This window comes from Lonchura striata, chromosome 4A (assembly GCF_050655825.1).
Source record: "Lonchura striata isolate lonStrDom1 chromosome 4A, ASM5065582v1, whole genome shotgun sequence".
NCBI classification, from domain to species: domain Eukaryota; kingdom Metazoa; phylum Chordata; class Aves; order Passeriformes; family Estrildidae; genus Lonchura; species Lonchura striata.
The window spans coordinates 2,078,815-2,095,726 of NC_140742.1; the positions used below are offsets into that span (position 1 = coordinate 2,078,815).

Below are 16,912 nucleotides of genomic sequence, written 5' to 3' on the forward strand. Positions count from 1 at the left end.
GGCTTTGGAGGCATCCCAAGGGATCAATATGGGCAGAAAGTGACACTGCAATTAAAGACCACCAAGAATTTCTGTGTATTACCTGTAGGTTACGATTTTAAGGCAAGAAATTATGACAAAAATTCTTCAGTCAGATTCTGAGAGGCTGCATGGCCTTACCCCTGTGTGTGCAAAAAGCACATTTCTCATTGCTACCCTGTGGACAAAGGCTTTATTTTAAAGCAGACAGCTCTCTCAGCCTCTATCTGACTCAAGGACTGTTAATTTATGCTCTACATTTTTATTTTCCATCCCTTGGTCAGGTTCCCCAGCCCAAACCTTTGCAGGACTTTAGGGTGAGTCTGTTATTCAGGTCCAGCGTTTATCATGGTTCATCTTTTGCAGTGCCACCTGGTGTCAATTAAAGAAAGTTAACCTGGTTTTCTACGTATTGCAGCTGAAAACGAAACCCACAAGAACGAAAAAATGAAACTGATGCTCAGTATAAGAGCAGTGTAAATTTTGTTTCTCACTCATCTGTATTTTAAAAAAGGAAGACTCACATTTTAAAACAAGGTAACTTATCACTTGTTACCAATCTCTTGAAGTATTTGTGGTTAGTCTTGTCTTGTGTTCCACATTAGGAAAGAATGTGGAAATATTTTGGATGTCTTTGGTAACTTGGCCTGCAAATAGATTTATGACACTACAGGAACTGCCCTCAGTTTCTACCTTCCACAAAATAAAATTTTCTACCTGAAAGGCAGATAAATTTTATCCCTAGGATCTAGTTGAATTTTTGCACCTTTTAACCATTATGGATTATTTTGTGCTTTCCTTTGGCAGTAAATTTTCATACAGAAAATCATACCTATAACAGAAACCTCATTATTCCTGCATATTTTTTTGGACTTAGATTAAATATAAAGATCTTGTGATGCATTATCTGGGCAGATAAATTATTAGCTGAGGTTGGCTAAAGTAGACTAAATCCCTTCATGGCAGTTCTCCAGGTGGAGCTCAACTGGGTACATTTTCTGGAAACTTCTACTCTTTGGCAACACGGCAATATTGATAAATGGGAGTTTTTGTTTTGTTTTTTGGGGGTGAGTTGGTACTAAACTTAATTCCAACTTGGATATGCCATATATTTCTGGACTTCAGCACTAATATAATTTTAGATTTCTGCCTGGAGAGCTTCTCCCTAATTTTTTGTGGTCTCAGAGAAATTTGTTCTTTTGAGGTTAATAAAAACTAACCCAAAATATATAGAGTTTTTTGCTGACGATAGAGGTCTTGGTTCTGCTGTGTTCTGAATCTAACAGATGGTATTTTAGAGGACAAAAGGACTTGCTGCCAGTGCAAAAACTTGATCTCGGTATAACTTTCACTTGAGGTTACTGCAGAAACTTACTAAGCAGATTATTCCAATTGCACCCATTGACCCAATCCTTTGGATCTTTCAATTTATCCTTAAAATATCCATCAGGCTGTGCCTCGGAAAATGCCCAATCCTGGAACTTGGGGAGACATCTCCTTGACTCCTAAATCTTTTCAGATTTGTGATTGGGCTAATTTGATGAACTCAGAATGGTCATTTTTTTTCTCATTAGCCAGGAATTAAAGAAACAGCACCAAAATGTAGGGCCACTCTCAGGGATGAAACATCAACATCAACTCTTTCATTTGGCTTCTCTGGTGTAGAGTTTATCCATCCAAGTCAAACCCAGATGGTTGTGTTCTAGCCTGAAATGGGATCAGTTTCCTGCTTTTTTTTTGTTTTTTGTTTTGGCTTGGTTTTTTGGGTTTTGTTTGTTTGGAGGTTTGTTTTGGTCCTTTTTTAAGGTTTTGTTTGTCTTTTTGTTTTTTTTTGGTGGGTTCTTTGGTTGTGTTTTGGTTTTGTTTTGGCTTAGTTTTTTGGGTTTTGCTTGTTTGTTTGGAGGGTTTTTTATTGGTATTTTTTTATTTTTGTTTGGTTTGCCTTTTGTTTTTTGTTTTTTTTTTGTTTTTTTTTTGGTGGGTTCTTTGGTTGTGTTTTGTTTGTTTGGTTTGGGTTTGTTTTTTTTTTTTCCCCTACCTTTCCATCATTAGCAGTTGCCAAGTTCAGCGAGTGAGCCTGAGGAGCTGATGAGCGCTGGAAGGTTCTGGAAGGTTCTGGAAGGTTCTGGAAGGTTCTGGCTCTGGCTCTGCTGGGGGCACCAGGCACATCAGCTGCTCTGGCATCACCTGAACCCTCCCCGAGGCATCTCTGCATCCTTGTGCAGTTTGGAGCTGTGTTACACACACACAGTTCTGCTGGGAGGGTTTAGGTGCTTGTCGGTGCCGATCAGAGCTGGAATTCATCACCAGAAAGATGAAAAAGGCAATATTTAGGTCAGGATCTGTGTAATAGTGATGAAAATGGTAAATTCACCTGCTAGGCTCCCCAGCCAGGCCTTGTGTTTTCAGTTCTAGTGACTGGGCTCACAGAAATTAGGTTTATAAACACCCAGCTACCTTTAAAAAGCAGTAGGTACAGCAGCTAACTCCCATTGGAACAAATACAGCCTCTCCATGAAGGTTTAGTACTAAAAAGAAAAACCTGCTGCTTCTTTTTCAGTCTCTTAAAAAGATGACCCTATCCCTTATCTGTTCTTTTTTTTGTTATTTTCTTGTGGGCTTTTTGCTTGTTTGTTTGTTTTTGTGGGTTTTTTTCTTTTTTTTTTTCCTTTCTTTTTCCTCTTGTCTTTTGAGAAAATGTCCTTAAGGTTTACAAGATTTGGAAATTTTAGTGATGTTAACTTTCAGCACCTATCTCACCTTTTTTTGAAGTCTAAGACTGCAGCAAGAGGGAAAAAAAACCACAGCAAACCAAATAATGCAACTGTAATCACATCCATTTATGCACTTCATGGGATTGTAGACAAGCATTTCCTTTTCATTCTTATTTGTATCAACAAATTGCTTTTTATCAACATCTCCTTGCCAAGAGATGGCAGCAAAGGATTGCAAAGGAAATTTGGGTTATTTTGTTTGAACAAATAATTATCTACCAAGGAGCAATCAAATATCACTGAAGGCATGTTTTCTTCATCTCAGCACCATAGGATAAATTTTTAAAGATGCTTTTTAGTGATCAGACAACAAAAGAAAAATAAAACTTGTGATTATTTTTCAAGGTTGATTTTAAGCTCATCTATCTGATAAAGCTCATGCTTCAGAATGAAATTCTTCCTAATATAATGCATTAAGAAACACTGACATTCTGCCAGCAGTCTGCACAAAGAATCACAGACTCCCCCTCCTTGTAGTTTCCACTGAAATCTGTACTTTAGAAAACGTATGACACACAACAGTTTTCATGGAATTTCCCAACACAAAGGCCCAGACTGAGAAATGCTTCAGAAACTTGACTTTTTTCCATGAAATTCCACAGGAGTCATTTTGAGGAAACACCCAAAAGATGCATTTGTGAAATCACAGATCCCCGTGGTGGTTTGGGTTGGAAGGGACCCTAAATCCCACTCAGGGACACCCCTGCCATGGGCAGGGACACCTTCCCCTGTCCCAGGTGCTCCAGCCCCATCCAGCCTGGCCTTGGGCACTGCCAGGGATCCAGGAGCAGCCCTGGATTCCCTGGGCACCTGTGCCAGAGCTGCCCCCCCTTCCAGGGAACAATTCCTGCCCAAATCCCATCCAGCCCTGACCTCTCCATTGGAAGCCATTCCCTGTGTCCTGTCCTTGTCAAAGTCCCCATCTCCCTCCACTGCCAGGTCAGCCTTTGGGGAGAGGACCCAGAGGTGAGGAGTGTCAGAATCTGATCTATTGATGATTCTGAGATTGTAAAAGTCTCTGTCTGTCAGCCCCCTGCCAAAGCAGAAGCCATCATTGGTCTGTGCTGGTTTCCAGGTTGTTTATTCTGTTGATCTCTCACATGTTCTGCTGCCCTGCCCAGCTCTGTCCTGCAGGGCAGCGTGTGGGGCTCTGCCCTCAGTGGGATGTGACAAACATTCAATACCAGAAACTCCCTGGGCTGCATTTACAATAACGTGCCAATATCTGTCACCTCCGTTGGACAGTGTGTCCCCAGCCTGAACCAACAGAAAAATGCCAACACCACAGTGAGACATGGAGGGCATGAAGAAGGAGAAAAAGGACAAGACACACCCAATTTCCTCCAGCTTGTCCCCTTATCTAGAATCCTAAAATTCTACTTTTGCACCCATGCCACACTTAATTATTACTCATATCAAACACTCAGAGCTGGTAATTCATCCTGTAAGATTGAAAACTCTTTTCCATGGGCAGAGATCACAGCCAGTGTCTCTGGGGGCTCTGTCCAGGGGGTTCCTGAGCCCTGCCCAGGTCCCAGACCTGCCAGAGCAGCCAGAGGGAAGCTCTGGGCTCCCACAGAGGACAGCCCAAATTTGTGGGTGATTTGTGCCCTCCTTGTGTCAGCTGGGCTGAGCTGTGCTCTCACATCTTCCCTGCTGTGGTGGCAGTGCCACCCTGGGGTGGCTGTGCTCCTCCCAAAGCTGGAGTTGCTCTAAAATGAGCTTTGTTCTCAGTCCTGAGTTGGGATTTGGACTTTTGGGCAGGGAGGGATTGCTGCAGGGCTGGGATATCTCAGGGTAACCCACAGCCCCTGCAGGTTGTGCTGCACTTTGCTGTTAGAACACGGGTGGGTTCTGGTGGTGGCTCCAGATGGGTTTCCAGTGACTGCCAAGTTTAACATTGCCAGTCTACCTTGGGCTGATGGAAAAACTAATTCAAGGTGTTTTTCCTCTTTCTCTGGACACAGTGTTTATTTTTCCTTTTTCCCCTCACTTTAAATCAGTCTGTACCTGGTGCCTCAGTGCCTTTTCACTCCCCCTGGTCTTTTCCTGCTGCCTCTTTGTGTCACATTCTGCTGCTGCCCTGCTTCTGCTGTGTCTCTGTCAGAGCTGCAGGGCTGTGAGAGGCCCTGGCAGTACCAGAATAATGGTGCAATTACAGCTTTTGTTTTCTCCCACATCCTTACAGCTGCCAGCTCCCCAGAGCAGCAGATCTCTCAAGGAACCAGCACATCTTGGTGGCATTTACTGCCCTGTCCAGTTACACCAGTCCTGGACCTGCTGAGGCACCAGTTGCAACGTGCTCCCTGGAGGTGAGATTTAGGCTCATTTTTAAATCATCTGGAGGCACATATTCACATATTCCACCTCTCTGGAGAATGCCTGAGCAAAAATTTCAAGGTACTCTGGCACTGATAAAAGCAATATCATTTACTGATTGTTGAGGTGAAAGTCAGGGTGGAAAAGCAATGAGAATATAAGTTTATATATTCAGAATATATGTTTGTAAGTTCTGCTCATTCCTTGGGTCCTTTTCTGTATTTTTTATGGTAATTTCCTGACTAACCCAAGGGCTATGATGGAAGTACCAAAGTGTAAGACTGAGACATGTTAACAGCTGGGTGTTGGATAGCACAACACAGATACAGGTGTGGGGTAGCTCAGTTCATGTCTCTATTATCAAAAACCTGTTGAAGGTTTGCTTTACAAATAATATCATTTTAATTTATACGTCTTCTATGTGCAGGTTGGTCTCTGCTCAGCTCAGTATGGAGCTGAAAGGGTCATATTTTAATAGTTTTCCTTAGTATGTGTTTTCCAGTAGCCATTACAGGGCCTGGGTAATTGGTTCTAATCTGAATGTTAACATTGACATTTTTATTGTGCTTGACAGGGAATGAGGGCTAATGTCTGAAACATTGATAAATTGAATAAATTGATATAAGTCATATTTAATTTGCTTCTTTGCTATGTACTGGAGTGAATTATTCATGTTGCTCAGGATTTGTACTCTTACAGAGAGTTTGGTTGTGCCATAAATGCTCATAAGAGAAAGCTTCATTCTTTTCTCATATAATGCTGGTTCTACATAAGTGTGGAAATTTGTGAGAAAGAGATGCCATAAAAAAACAGGGAAAAAGTTCTGATTGTGTTGAACTGACAGATTTGCTGTTCCATGAGCTCATTACCTGTACAGCTGCCAGCAGGGCTGGCTTCGACGCAGGGCTCCAAGAGCAAGAAATATGAGGAATTATATATGTACATAAAAGGCCTGATCGGCCATCCAAAATGTTACTGGCTCATCTTGAAAACAAACTTCACTTTGGATCATTTCTGCCTGGAAATGTTATGTTGAGTAGCTGTGTAAACTTAAACCAGTTCTAATGGAACATTGTTTTCTTGGAGATAGGAGGAGTAATGTAGATAATGCTCTCAAATGTTCTAAACAGTTATAATTTTCAGAAGTTTCAGTGGAAAGAATAAAAGTTGCAGAAAAATATAGAGCAAAATAGTGTTGGGAGAAGTAAAAAAGAGAAGGGAGAAGAAACAGCTCAGTGTGCTGGGTGGGGGTAAAATGCATTTGAATTTCAAACATCCCCAGTGGCTTTACTCAGCAGAAATGATCTGCAGCTCTTTTGTGTGAGTAATATCTCAGCAAGCCTTGGAACAAATCCTCACACCCTACTGACTTTTAATGCGTAGCAGAAAATGAGTTGCTGAATAAAAGATGCGACAACTTTAAAGGGTCTTTTCATTGGGAGTCAAAATAAATGCTGCAGAGAGCTGGTGCCTCTGCTGTCAGGAGCAGGTGAATTACTTTCCACTCTCATCCCATCTCACACAACTGCTCACAGCTTTCCTAGCACACACCTGGGGATCTCTGCTCATGAGAAACTTAATCCATTTACGTGCAGGACAGTTAAGAGACCGGGCTGCTGCTCATTAAGGGATGCAAAAGGAAGCCCAGGATAAGGAACATGTCTTAAAGCAGTGCCCAGGAGAGGAGAGGGGCAGGCAGGGGATTGGAATGTGAGCATTAAAAGACTTTTAACTGTCATTATTTTTTATTAAGCATTGAGAAGTCTAAGGAGACTTTCTAACAGTAAAGATTTAATTCTTTGTATGGTTTAGGGGCTAAGAGAGAGGAGTTGTTTTAAAACGCTGTGAAAATGAGTTGCATCATGTTTTTAAAGGGACAAAACAGATACAAAAGGGGGCTTGGAAACTTAATATCAAGTCATTAATTAAGTAACTATCCCTTCCAACAATCATTAACTGAAAGGATCTGATATTTTTATGAGGCAAATCTATAATAGGTTTGAGCTCTTCTCAAGTAGCAGGGTGTGCAGAGCTTACCTCATGGAAAACATGCTTGCAAGGTCTCTGGAAAGTTCCTTGGAAAAAATGAGTTTGATAAATCAGCAACTCCATGCAAATAGATAGTAAACATTTATGACAAGTTAAAAGAGTTTCTGTCTCAGGTTGGCAGCCTTTTGCCACTGAATTATTGCATGAAAATAATGTATTCTTTAATTCCTGTAGTAACCTGTAAACATTTCTCTTAAATGTTTTATTTATTGTGTCAGTTTTTTTTTTTTTTTTTTTTTTAATAATCCTCAGTGCCCATGCAGAAGTCTCCTGTGAATGGAGCATGATCTGTAAAAGCACTGACACTTCTAATTCTTCAAATTACCTTACACATGTTGTAGGCTGCCTTAATACAGGAGCTCTCTCTATCAGCAGTGGTAAATCTGGATATTGAAGACAGCTTTTCATTCTTGGAATTCAGAGCAGATCAGTTTTATTACAGATAGAACTGATAGGTCTTTTCTGCATAATGAAAAATAAATCCAAACACAAAACCACCTTCAACAGGTGAGATATGGAAGTTTTATTCAAATTAAGTTTAGAAATTAAATTTATATCATTAGAAAGAAACTTAGGATATTTTTTCTTCTCAAAACATGTTATTCCTACAGAAGTGAACTTATCTTCTTGTAAATATTCTTTCAATAATTGTCTGCAAGAAGCAGAGTTTGGTGCCAGATAGCAACAATAGCAGAAGCTTTCTAGGAAGCAATTAGCTCACTAGAGATTATTTTTAAAAAAAATTTTCTTCCTGAAAAGACTCTTTCATTTTTAAATAAGAATTTACAGGTCCAGTCTTGTAGTTGGTAGCAATTGTGAAATAATTCTGAGATATGTTTTAACTGACCTGTTTACAGGAAAAATGAGTGAGAATCTATTGTAAACCCAGAAAAGTACAAAGTGGAGAGCTATAATATGGTTGCCATAGACACAATTTCATATTCTCTTCCCTGTTTACTGCATTGATAACTCCTTTATTGAAATCCAGGAAAAAAAAAAACAAAAAACCACCAAAAAACCCCTAACAAAACCAAAACTGTGGATGTTCTGAAAAGGCTGTATTCCTTTCTGTTGTAATGAGATTATGTTCAGAGCCCCTTTAACCACTAAATACCATAAGGAAATTGGCCAACGAGCTCCAGTTGAATATTTGAATATACAAGAATATATTCAAGATCAATATGTAATTATCATATGCACAGAGAGATTTCGTAGTCAAATTTAGTAAAAACAGATGGGCTTGCTACATATGGCTAATAGAGATTTAAAGTTAGTAAGAAATGCATGAATTCTGTAGATACAAGACTGAGATTCCTTATTCTCCACTACCAAGAAGACAGGATATTAATTCATCTTTCTTCTTTTGTACATAATACCTAAAATGTCAGTAAGAGTTGATGCATATGTGCATGTGGCAGGGAGAGCCTCGAGCTTTTCTCCTACTTTTGCATGTTTTTCTACTCATAAAATTCTCCATCCAATCACTGAAAGTTATAATCTGCTCTTCTGCTGTTTTGATGTCACCACAATACCCCACTAAGTCCTTGAAAATTCTGTTTATTAGAAATAGGTGTGAGCAAGATTTTTAAAATGTCAGAAGGAAGACTTCATTTTTGTCTAATAGTAGGATGAAAAAAAAAAGAAAAAATAAACCCAGCCCGCTCTTTTTAAACCTTTGGTCGCCGGAATCTTCCAAAGATGTTATTGCTTAATAAACCCCTGACAAGGCAGCAGGTGGGGATTTAACAGGTAGCTCCATTAACAGCAGAGGAGCAGCTCAGCTAATCTCTGACACTGCGCCCGGGCTGCTGACAGCTCAGCTGCTCCTTCAGAGCAGGGAATTGTGGCAACTTAAAAGGTGATTGTCACCGAGTGAAAGAGGATGTCTGAAGAGGAGTTAGACAGGATGTTTTCATTAACATTAAAGAGCTCTTGCTATTCATTAGGCAGCTTGCTCTCCAGACCACAGGAGAGTTGTCACTCACAGCATCTTTTCAAATGAAAAGGATGCATCATATAGAACCACATTTTACCTGCCTCCTAATAGAGTTTCTACACAAAAGCAAAATACAGGCAGTTTTGGATTGTTTTCTTTTTCTTTTTCTTTTTCTTTTTCTTTTTCTTTTTCTTTTTCTTTTTCTTTTTCTTTTTCTTTTTCTTTTTCTTTTTCTTTTTCTTTTTCTTTTTCTTAGAAGACTTTATTTTATCCTAAAAGAGTTTTAGCTGTTATATTCAGGTTTATACACCATGTGTGCAACAAGTTGCACCAGACCTCAACAAAAAATGTGGTTTCAACTTTTCAAGGCCAGGCTCACTTTCCTGCCACACTTGCACTCTGGTTTTCCTGGAGTTGTGCTTGACACCAGCATCCTTCTGACCTGTGGGAGTGCTGGTTGTGGCAAGCACATTTCTCTCCCTCTCAGGATTTTTCATAGAGGTGCACAGAGAGAAATGAAAGAGAAAACAATTTCTATTTCTGCTCCTTGTTTTTCCCATGGGGAATGTGTTTGGAGAATTGTTTCCCTAGGGTGTTGCTTGGTTGGATTCTGGTGAGGATTGTTTGAGCCTGGTGGCCAATCCAACCCACCTGGGGCTGGACTCAGAGAGGGTCACGAGTTGTGTTAGAGTCAGAGAAAGCAGTGTGTAGTTTTAGTATCCTCCTTTTATATAGAAGATTGATGTATTTTAGCATAGTTCTAATAAATAAACCGTTCAGCCTTCTGAATTGAATCAGACTTCAGCATTTCTTCCCACTGGGTTCGCCTGCATTTACAATACTGATGGCAGAGCTGGGCTGGTGTTTGCTGCTCTGCATCCCTTGGCTCTGCTCCGTGGATCTTGGTGGGAACAACCCAGATTTCCCATGGATAAAACCACAAAATAAGCTAGATGTGGTCGAATCCAGCAGCCTTTTGCATGGTGAATTGCTGCCCAGAGGAGTCAGGGCAGGCTGTGTCTGCTGGGGCTGGGGTGTTGCAGGCTGGCACAGCTGCTGGCAGAATTACACAGAATTCCTGCTTTTCTCCCTGCTCTTCTGAAGATTCTTTTGAAGGGCACCAAACTTTACTCCTGTCTGAAGTTGTTCTTCTATAATAGCAAAAGGAAAAATATGATTTCAGAACTTTCTAACACAATTCTGAGGAAGTCTCTAATATTGTCCTGCTTGCAAACAGCTCTGACCTTTTTATTCTCTGGAAAGTTTCCTAGATAATGAGAGGCCTTTATCATTCCCAGTCTCGTCTCCTATGCAAACTAGATTGTTCTGGTGGGATTCTGTTTGCTTTATGCTTTTAAGGAATGAGCTTTAGGAGTGGACAAGAGAAACGAACCTGAGAATTAGTTGGTTTTTAGAGTTACATTCAGGATAGGGTTTCTTCTGTAATACCCAATTAAAATAAAAATATTTTTCCCTCCCTTGCTTCCTTCCTTTTGTTCCTTAGCCCGTTCTTCCTTTGAAAGTGGCAGTTATAACTACAGGGGTGTATATGCAGTCAATATAGAAGCTTTCACCTAAATGGGGTTCTGAATTCGTAGGGAATGCAGGAAATGCCACATTAAAGTTTGTTTGGTGCTAATTCTATTATATTTTCATTTTGTTTCAGACATTATTTTGGATACGTTGCTTGAGCATTATCAAATCATTAAATCTTTAAAATTGTGATTATCTAGGAGCAGAACAAAAGGAAATTGTTCTATCTCAGCAGAATAACCTGAATACGTGGATTGCTATTTAATTAAAAAAATGTGTCAAAGTTACACTGCAACATATGAGGTCATACTTTTTGTGTTCAGGATAAGCAAAATATGAACACTGTGGATTTTATTTGACTTTATAGGGCAATAATAAACCTTTTTCTAGGTGTAGATTGATACCTTCCTCCAGTAGTCATATCTAAGTTTTCCCTTTAATTTCTTCTCACATTATCTTTACCACTGCATTTGAATGTGGAGCTGCACTGTGGCGTTCCAGTTGGGTTTTAATTAGCTTTATTATCTATTGTGTAGGGCTTAATCAATTCTATTGGATGCTATCTGCAGGTGCCTCCAGTAAGGGCATATTACATTGATTTTTCATTTCTCACATCAAACACGCCGCACACATCCAGTGCTTGCTGCGCTTGCTATTGACAGCAGGGTTATTTAGGGCACCCAGGCCAAATGTGACAGGGATCAGGACAGCTGCAAACCCCACAGTATGGATTTAGTAGACAGCAAATAAGAAATTAGGAACTTGTCCTGTTAGGCTGGCTGTCCAAGAAGGAGGGCTCAGGAGAGTGAGGAGCTTGGGAGGATTATTGCATTTCAGAGGGAGAGTTCTCCAGCTGCAGTGAACGTCCTGCAGGGAGCTGTGAGATGCTGCCTCCTCCCCACACTGGGTGTTCTTATGCAAGCAAATATTGAATTTTTCCAAACTGCAGCTCAGCATTCTGTCCTTCATGATGGAAATTTTATTAAAATCTGCAAAAGCAGTTAAATCTCACATGTTGGAACTCAAAATGTCCCTCAGGCATTTTTGGAAGTTCCAGGCCCAGGTCAGAAGCATTTGAGACCCTGGCAGGCAGCTGGACACAGCTGTGATTTTGGGTTTGAGCATGGAATGATTTACCAACCTTGCAGGAAGAACAAGAAGTCACAAAAGTTTAGATATTAGAGTAGAAGTAGTCACAAAGTAGAGGGAAGAATTTCTGAGTGCTGTACAGGGAGTTTTGGTTTTGTACATGGGGGTCAGAGGTTTTAAGATGGATTTGGGATTTGGGCCTGGCCTGTCCTCCCTCTTTCTTCTTCCTCACCTCCATGTTCTTGGTGATGTTGGCACTCACAGATTGGTTTAGAGTAGAAAAGCACCATTTAATATAGGTAATAGGCATTGGGGGAAACTGTAACCATGTCACACGTAATGTACCATATAAAAGATAGAAAATCACCATTTAATATAGGTAATAGGCATTGGGAAAAACTGTAACCATGTCACACGTAATGTACCATATAAAAGATCGAAAATCACCATTTAATATAGGTAATAGGCATTGGGAAAAACTGTAACCATGTCACACGTAATGTCCCATATAAAAGACAGCAGCAGCCCTGGGTGGGAGAGAAGAAGCAGTCGGGGTCAGAGAGGATGTCAGGGTGTGTGTGTGCCTCTGCCTGAGCTGTGAGCAAACCACAGCAGCCCAAGGAGAAAATCTTTTAGATAACTTGCAATAAACTGCCTTGAGACCAACAACAGAGACTGCTGAGCCTTTCTTTGGAAGCTCGGGCTGGAGGAGAGACTTTTCCACACACGGAGCCGCCCCTGACCCAGGGTGAGCTCTGGCACTCACAGGTGGGGGACTTTGGTTGTGGCAGGAGTTGCAAATCTCCTTAATTGTGAGGAAGGGCAGCAGGAATGTGTGCACAGCCCTAACGTGAACCAAAATCCTGTCCTCATTCTCTGCACCGTGTCCTCTGGAGCTCTGTGCCTCTGAATCTGCATTTTCACTTCAGGGCTTGCAGATCCATTGTGAGTTCTCCTTCTGAGCAGAGCCTTTTGGGGCAATGAAGCTTTGCCTCCAGTTTAGCAGTGGGCAGACTTGGAAACTACCCTTAAATTTGATAAAACATATTTTAAATCTCTTTTAATTTGTGCCTCCTATCTGCCCTTCCCCTAGACAGCAGTATTCTATGCAAAATGGGTATTTTTTTCTCTTGGAGTAGTTCTTTCATCAAGGTTTCTAGGTAATCTTAGAAACCTTAGATTTTTTCTGCAGTTTTTTTCTGATGTTGTGATCTACACGGGGAGTTAGGTATTATCAGTCCTGATATTTTTCTTTTCCCGTAGAGGTTAATAAAAATCTACAGCCCAACTTTGCATCTTTTTTTTTTTTTTTTTTTTTTCTGTTGGTGAACACAAAGTGGATTGATTGGAGTCACACAACTGTTTGGGAGTGGAGCTGTGTTTGGAGTGAGGAAAAGGGCTGTAATCAAGAGGCTGACAGGAGATGCCAAAGAAATGCTGGAAACACTCTTGTATTTTCATCAGAGTTTCTTTCTAGGCCTAGCTCTGTCCTTTCAAACCACACATAACTTCTTTTCTCTTGCTTTAAGTTCTTACCAAATTGTGGAGGTGTTCAGAATTGTTTAAAAGCCAGGGTATCGATAAAAATCACCACGTTAAATTGACTAAAATATGGAAGAAAAGAAAATTGAGTAATATGTAAAGATTTGCTTGGCTTGATTAGGCATCCAGCAAAGGCTTTTTTCTTCTTTGAGGCTCTTTGGATGCCAGTGAATTTTCCTGGAAGGTTGTCAGCCTTGCCTGGGATTCGATGAAAGGGATTTTCCTTTGTCTCCAGGTACAGTCCAGGTACAGCCTTGGACTGAAGGCTGGCGTCTCTAAGTGGGTTTTATCTTGCCTCTTACAGAGCTGCACTATTTCTGCCCAGTACCTTTGCAGGAGCAGTGGAAAAGAATTCTGTTTCTTGCTCCATTCTGTTAGAAAGATCAATTCCAGAGAGGTTTCCCTGGTTCAGAGAAGCCACTGAGCTGTACTTGCTTGAGCCGTGTTAAGGATTGGGTTGCACCACTATAATCCATTCCTCTTGCTGATAAAAAAGCTGAGCAATTCATTGCTTAAATGGAATTTGAATAACACTGCTGAAATCGATAGCTGCTCCTTATCCATATAAAGATAATTGATCTTTCTGGAGCTCTTTAAATACAATGAGGATTTGATTGTGTTTGCTTCCATTGCTCAGCTTAGCACGGAAACAGTAAAATTAAATGTTGCTTGTAAAATGACTGGAGCATTCTGTGGCTTTTACTCCTACAACACTCCTTTGGTCTGTTTTGGTTGATTAGCTGTAAATGAAGATAAGAGCTGCTGCTTTGGAATGAGCCATGCAGCAAGAATATTTCTTTGTGTGTAGAAATCAGTCACTTCTGTGGCCTCTGGTCACCCTAGGATGTGCATGTCACACTCCAGCATTATTGGGTTTTTGTACTCCCTAGTGCTGGTCAGACACCTCTGTTAGTCCCTCTGTGGCTGTCTGCTCTGAAATGTCAACTTTGGAACTGGAGATGCAGAGGATCTCTCATGTTTCAGGTGTGTGTGTGCAGCTGAATCCTGCACGGAGCCCGAAAAGTGCAGCTCCTGCAGAAGCACAAAGCAGAGCTGGGGCCCTGCAGGGGAGGTTCTCAGGCTCCAACCTGTGAGGATGCTGGAAAGGAGCTGCTCCAACCTGTGTGATGCTGGAAAGGAGCTGCCCCAGCCTCTGAGGATGCTGGAAAGGAGCTGCTCCAACCTTTGAGGATGATGGAAAGGAGCTGCCCCAGCTCCTTGTGATGGGTGCCAGCCTGTCCCACTCCCAGATATTCCTGCTGGGCTATGATGGAGTGCAGAAAGATCTGCCTTGTGACATTGCAAACAGGCATATTTTCTTGTATTTCCTATTTCTTTTCATTTTCAAGGTGTTCTGCAAATTTTTAGCTGTCAAGGCTCTTAGAGAAAATTCTTCTTGTTTTGTTATAACGTCTGAATATTCACTTCATTTATTTTCTGTGTACTGAACATCAAATTTTGGGATTGTGTGTTAGAACAGAAGGTAAAGAGCCGTGAAATTTTCAGTGGGTCACTTGCCATAAAAAACTGCAAATGTCACTCCACTAGAAATTTCCCCAAAAGTTTAATTTATTTGATTTTTTGTGATCAGTTAACTATCATCTCAAACTATTTTGTTAGCTTTTGCTCTCCATTTATCCCAATCAATCAGTCATTGAATTTACCATGATCAGAGGAGAGTCCTGTCATCCTGTGCTACCTCTATTTTGTATTTTGCATCACTTTATAAGTTTGAAAAGTATATAGTCTTTACACTATAGGTTGAAAATGTGAACAAAAAATTGAAATGGAAGGGGAAAACAAGTCTATGCTGTATACACTGAAACTCTTATCCAAATATTGGCTATTTTTGTCTAGTACTAATAAATTCTGCATTGCCTTTCATCCCACTGCAGGTGACAACATTTATCACATGCACTCTATGGGAGCCCGTGGCTGATGAAGAGGTTTTGTCACCGAGCTGATGACAGCTGATCACTGTGGCTTGCATGTGTTCTCTCAGGTAAATCACAGAGTTTCCAGCTGGCCTGTGAAAATCCTGCCCTATTCCATTTCACAACAAGCATTTTGAACCAGCATAGCAACAGTAATTTATGCATAGAAGTTCAGAATTTTTGGTAAATTATATTTGGGTTAAAGGGCAGAAAGTGTTAACGAACAAGTAAATATTTTAAAAAAGGACGTAGAACTTAATTACTCACTGATGGAGATGCTGTGGGTGGGACTGGAGTGTGTTTGTAGTAGGTGCACACATCTCTCTGAGCAGCTCTACACCCTCACACTCACTCCCCATGCACAAACAGGATCAAAAAGCTTATCCTGTTCCCTTCTCTGACTGACCAGGCTGCAGTTCTGGGAGTCAGGATATGGATTTGATGGACACACATCTGTGTGTGCAACATGCACCTCCTCAGGGGCTGCTCCTGCATCCCTGACTGCAGCCCCTGGCATCTGGGACATCCTGGGGCTGCTCCTGCATCCCTGACTGCAGCCCCTGGCATCTGGGACATCCTGGGGCTGCTCCTGCATCCCTGACTGCAGCCCCTGGCATCTGGGGCATCCTGGGGCTGCTCCTGCATCCCTGACTGCAGCCTTGGCACCTGGGATATCCTGGGGCTGCTCCTGCATCTCTGGCACTGCAGCCTTGGCATCTGAGGCTCTGAGCCCCCAGGCACCACAGCCCCACTCCAGCCACAAGTTCAGAGCCAAGTGATCCTCAGGGAGCAGTCCCTGAGCTAAACCAGAGCTCAGGCTGGGGAGCTCAGGGGGAGGATGCTGAGCTGCTGCCTGGGGCCCTGCAGAGCAGGCAGAGTGGTGGTTATGGTTCCCTCTGTAAAGGCAAGGCAAATTGAACAATATATCTCAAGATGATAAAAAAAACCCAGCACCAAAGTGGTTTTTTGGAAGTGAGAGGCTTTGCCCAGCTGTGAGCTGTTGCACAGAGCAGTTCCACTTCCAGCACACACTGAATTCACTGAGTTTGACACTGGGGTTGGACAAGAGGCCTCGCTGCACACTCACACCAGTGTGTTGTGAGCCTGCTCAGAGGGGCAGGGTGATTGTGACACTGTGCTTTACCAGTGTGGATTGTTTGCTCTTTAACCACCTGATCTGATTGCAGCTCCTTTTTTAGCTCACATTGCAAATCCAGCCTGAACCACGCAGAGCAGTTTGCTGGATGGCAAGGATGCCGAGCTCCCCTATAAACAGGAAAAAGCAGTGGTTCTGAGGCTTTTATAATGTTTATCAGTAGGAAAACAGAAGTGGCAATTGCTTTTAATTGCCCAATAATTTTATTATTCAAAAGATGGAACTTACAGGAAGCAGCTGCCGTTATAACTGAACCTGCTCTTTAATGTGTTCTGGGTTTTTTTCCTGTGTTTTATTATCTAATAGTGATAAGCTGCTGGTTTCAGTCAAATTTTGAAGTACAATAAGAGTTGGATTTATCAAGCCCTGGGATGAATACTCCACTACTCTCACTGAAAGACACCTTTGTGAATAATGTGGCTCTGAATTGTCTGTAGAAATCCCGTTCCTTGTAGTAAATCAACTTTCATTCTTTGTTCTCTCAGTACACAAGAATTTTAAGATTCATAACCTATTTCTGTTTGGTTTTACTCCCTTTGTAGTTTTCCCACCCTTCCCTGTG

General features: G+C 41.4%; 1 long non-coding RNA gene across 2 annotated transcripts in view; it reads left to right on the top strand.

Moving 5' to 3' along the window:
- Positions 1 to 16,912, top strand: part of LOC144247121 (uncharacterized) — a 218,174-nt gene that overhangs the window by 176,751 nt on the left and 24,511 nt on the right. For both annotated transcript variants that reach the window (XR_014952393.1, XR_014952394.1), the window contains 2 exons: positions 4,981 to 5,104; positions 15,156 to 15,262. This is a non-coding gene — a long non-coding RNA (uncharacterized LOC144247121). The remainder of the gene's footprint in view (positions 1 to 4,980; positions 5,105 to 15,155; positions 15,263 to 16,912) is intronic.